This window comes from Suricata suricatta, chromosome 12 (assembly GCF_006229205.1).
Source record: "Suricata suricatta isolate VVHF042 chromosome 12, meerkat_22Aug2017_6uvM2_HiC, whole genome shotgun sequence".
Taxonomy (NCBI): domain Eukaryota; kingdom Metazoa; phylum Chordata; class Mammalia; order Carnivora; family Herpestidae; genus Suricata; species Suricata suricatta.
This window is the reverse complement of record NC_043711.1, coordinates 5276097-5279832: the sequence shown is the minus strand read 5'-3', so window position 1 is coordinate 5279832 and position 3736 is coordinate 5276097. Positions and strand designations below refer to the sequence as shown.

At 56.5% G+C, this 3736-nt stretch overlaps 1 long non-coding RNA gene across 1 annotated transcript in view; it reads right to left on the bottom strand.

Moving 5' to 3' along the window:
* LOC115275353 overlaps window positions 1-3138 on the bottom strand; it is a 9296-nt gene extending 6158 nt beyond the window's left edge. Inside the window, exon 1 of the long non-coding RNA XR_003901505.1 lies at window positions 3049-3138. This is a non-coding gene — a long non-coding RNA (uncharacterized LOC115275353). The remainder of the gene's footprint in view (window positions 1-3048) is intronic.
* Between the last annotated feature and the right edge of the window lie 598 nt (window positions 3139-3736).

The window sequence follows — 3736 nt, the reverse complement described above, 5'->3', positions numbered from 1 at the left end:
CCCTATGAACCATGAGATCACGACCGGAGCTGAAATCAAGAGTCAGATGCTTAACCAACTGAGCCCCCCAAGTGCCCCAACTGGTTTTCTTTCCTCCGTCCGCACCTGTATCCCTTCTATTTCCTTTGCCTGACTCACTGCGTTAGCTAGAGCTTCCAGCCTGACACGGAAAGGCAACGGTGCATCCTTGTCCTGTTCCTCCCTCTCCCCCTGCCCCCCCCCACTCACAGTCTATCATCCTCCCAAAAAGCATAAATGTTAAAAAACAAACCAGGTAGACCTGACACTCCACGCCTACCGGAACGGCTCACGTGAGAGGCAAGACTAACTCATGTTTCCACGCTGCTTTGGAAAACGGCAGTATCCATAAAGCTGAATAAACACCTCCCCAGGGACTCCTGGGAATACTATCACTGGAAGTGCTTGTGTTCATAAGATCTCTGCTTGTAATAATCCCAAACTGGAACTAAGGGCCCAAAAAAAGGATTGGTCAAGAAATTGTGGCTTCACACCATGGAATACTGTACAACAGTGTACCTCCTCCAGGGCGATTCTCTACCCCAGGGAGACGTTGCCAAATGTCTAGGGACATTTCTTGGATGTCCCTACAGCTTGGAGGGGTGGGGACCGTCATCTCCTGGGGGGAAGCCAGGGACCCTTCTCCACATCTTGCGGGTGGGACACCCCAGGTGGTGACGGTGGTGGGGAAACCCTGCTATGAAACAGGGACAGCGAACGCAGCCGGCAGCCTAGAACAGCACGGAGGAATCCAACCTAATGCCGCGCGTGTAAAAGGCCGACAGAGAGCAAACCCCTGCCTGCTTCGTTTATATGAAGTCCAAACGGCAGGCAAAATGACTGTATGCTGTTCAAAGTCAAGTTAGGGGTCACCCTGGGTGGGAATGCAGGGAGGAAGGGGCTAGGGGCTGCTGATACTCTCCTAGGTCTACATTCTGGCTACTTTAAAAACATTAAAAAAATTTTTTTTTTGAGAAACAGAGACAGCATGAGCAGGGGAGAGGCACAGAGACACAGGATCCCAAGCAGGCTCCAGGCTCTGGGCTGTCAGCACAGAGCCTGACGCAGGACTCGAACTCACCAAACACGAGTTCATGACCTCAGCCTAAGTCGGACGCTTAACCGACTGAGCCACCCAGGCACCCCTCAAAATAAATAAATAAACTTTAAATAAGAGGTTCGATTAGGCCTCAGCAGCTCCGCACAGGGCAACTGGCCCGACCTCTCCCCTCTCCTTTCTCCCCAGCCCACCTCCAGATGCCCAGAGACTGTGTCCCTCCCTGCTCTAAACCCTTCTATAGCTCCCTACTGCTCCCCAAGATTAGATCCAAGTCTGTAAAGGACTTTCTTGGGTCCAGTCCTGCTGCTTCTGCAGCCTCACCTCTGCCTACTTTCTCTGCTCTTTGCACCGTCAAATTAACCTTCAGCCCCAAACATGCTGCCTCAAACCTCCAGGCCTTGGGGCGCCTGGGTGGCTCAGTCGGTTAAGCCTCCGACTTCGGCTCAGGTTAGATCTCACGTTCATGGGTTCGAGCCCCACATCAGGCTCTGTGCTGATCTCTAGCTCAGAGCCTGGAGCCTGCTTCCGGTTCTGTGTCTCTTTTGCTCTCTGCCCCTCCCCCCTCTCATGCTCTGTCTCTCTCTGTATCAAAACATAAATAAAACATTAAAAAATAAAAAATATAAAAAAACAAAAACCTCCAGGCCTTGGCACCTGCTTCCCTCTTTACCAGATTGCCGGGTGGCGTGACACACTCCTGCCCTCTGAGGTTTACTTCCAAGGCCCTCTGGGTTTTGCAAAATACAAGAGAAGGCTTGGAGTAATATGCAAAAGCTTAGTGGCTCACCCTGGGGTCCTTTCCTCCAGGGAAATCCCCTGCCTCAGAGCCACGCAGGGGCCTCCAGGGCTGGGAGGAACTGGGAAGTGCCCTCCCTGCTGTGGGGGAGGCCGAGGCACTGCCCCTCTTCCTTCCCAGCAGCCCCACATCTCCAGCCCCCTACCCCTGCTCTCTGGGTCCTGCCTCCAGCCTTGGATTTCTTCCTCTCTCCTATTTCCGGAGCGCCCCCCACCCCCCACAACGCCGCCCCTGATGGCAGCTTTCCCAAGGGGAAGTGAGGGGGAGGCGGGGCCTGTCCCCACGCCCCTCCCCCCCACCCTGGCTTCAGCCCCTGGTCTCACCCTCACCCTCCGGGCGGCTAGCTCTGCCCTGACTGCAGTGACTCGCTGGCTCCCAGTCCCAGGTCCTGTGCTCCCAGGCTGTGTGACCTTGGGCCAGTGCCCTAACATCTCTGTGCCTCAGTTTCCTCACCTGCGCAAAAGGGATAAGAGTACGCACAGGAAGGATCAGATGCGTTCACTGAAAATAACGCCTGGCACATAAGTGCCTGGTGACGGGTTTGCCGCTGCTGTCACTTGAAATAGGCAAGCCGCCGAGGACGCGCCTTGAATTTGGAAAACTGTCAAGAAACTCGGTTTCCCCTCCCACTCCTCTCTGAATGTCTCCATACTGCTTTTGCCCCACGTTGGCCTAGAGGCCAAGTTTAGGGTCTGAGTTGATGGGTCAGCTGCCCCCCATCCAGCAGAGCTGCTCGGTGGCCTGCACGCGGAGGGCGGAGGCAGGACAGGCCCTAGCCAGGTGGCCCCTGAGCCGTCCAGCCCGGCCTCTGCGCATGCCCCCTCCTCTATAGCCCTCACCCACAGGCACCGTCACCCAAGGGGCTCCTGCCATCCACGCCTCTCCCGGGGCCCACACCAGGGACTCCGCATTTCCAGGCCGGACGGACACAGCGTGCCCCCAGGGCGTGCCTCTCTCACACGCCAGCGCTGTCCCGCAAGTCTGCTGTTGCCCCGTGCCCCCGGCACAGGGTCACCCACCTGGCACCCAGTCAGAGAGGCCCAGTCCAGACCCCCCCCACGAGACCTCCCTGGCACCTCCCTCTCCCTCCTTCCCCCTGGTCCCACCAGCCTCCAGACACCCTCCACTGGGAAACCAGGTTCCTGTTTCTCTGCGCCCCCCCCCACCCCCACACCTCTCGCACTGCAGGCCCTGCGACTCTCCGACTGCAAATCCGAGCAGACACCCTCCTGGAGAAACCCATTGTGGCTCCGTGAAGGGTGAGCCCTGGGGCCCCCAGGCTTGAATGGACAGCCTCTCTCATGCTGCCCCCCCCACTTAGGTCACACTGGGCTTTTGTTTTGAGGGGCCCTCCTCTTCCCTGCGCCCCGCCTCCTGCATCCCTGCCCACCTGCCTCTTCAGCTGAGGGACATTCTGTCCTTGGGCACGTCACCCGGCCTCCCCCTTCCCACACCCAGCAGGCTGACCCGGAATCACCGAGGGGCCGCTTCATCAGCTCTGGCTCATGGGTCCCAGCGCAAACCCCCTCCAATTACCACTGGCACCGAAAGGCCAGAGCGAGAGACAAAAGGGCTGATTGGAAGGAACTGTTTCTTTTGAAAACGGAGTACAAATCATGACAAGGAATTCATTCTCCTTGACAGTAAACAAGATGTGAGCTACGACAGAAACTGCAGGCGAATTCTTGAAACAAGAACAACAAAAAGGAAAAAAGTTAGTTCATTGGGGAATGTTTTGGAAGGGCACCCCCCACCCCGCCTCCCACCAAACTGTATTCAATAATTCACGTTTAATATTTTGACAGGACTCTGGGGTCATTTGGGGGAAAATAGACACACACACACACACACACACACACACA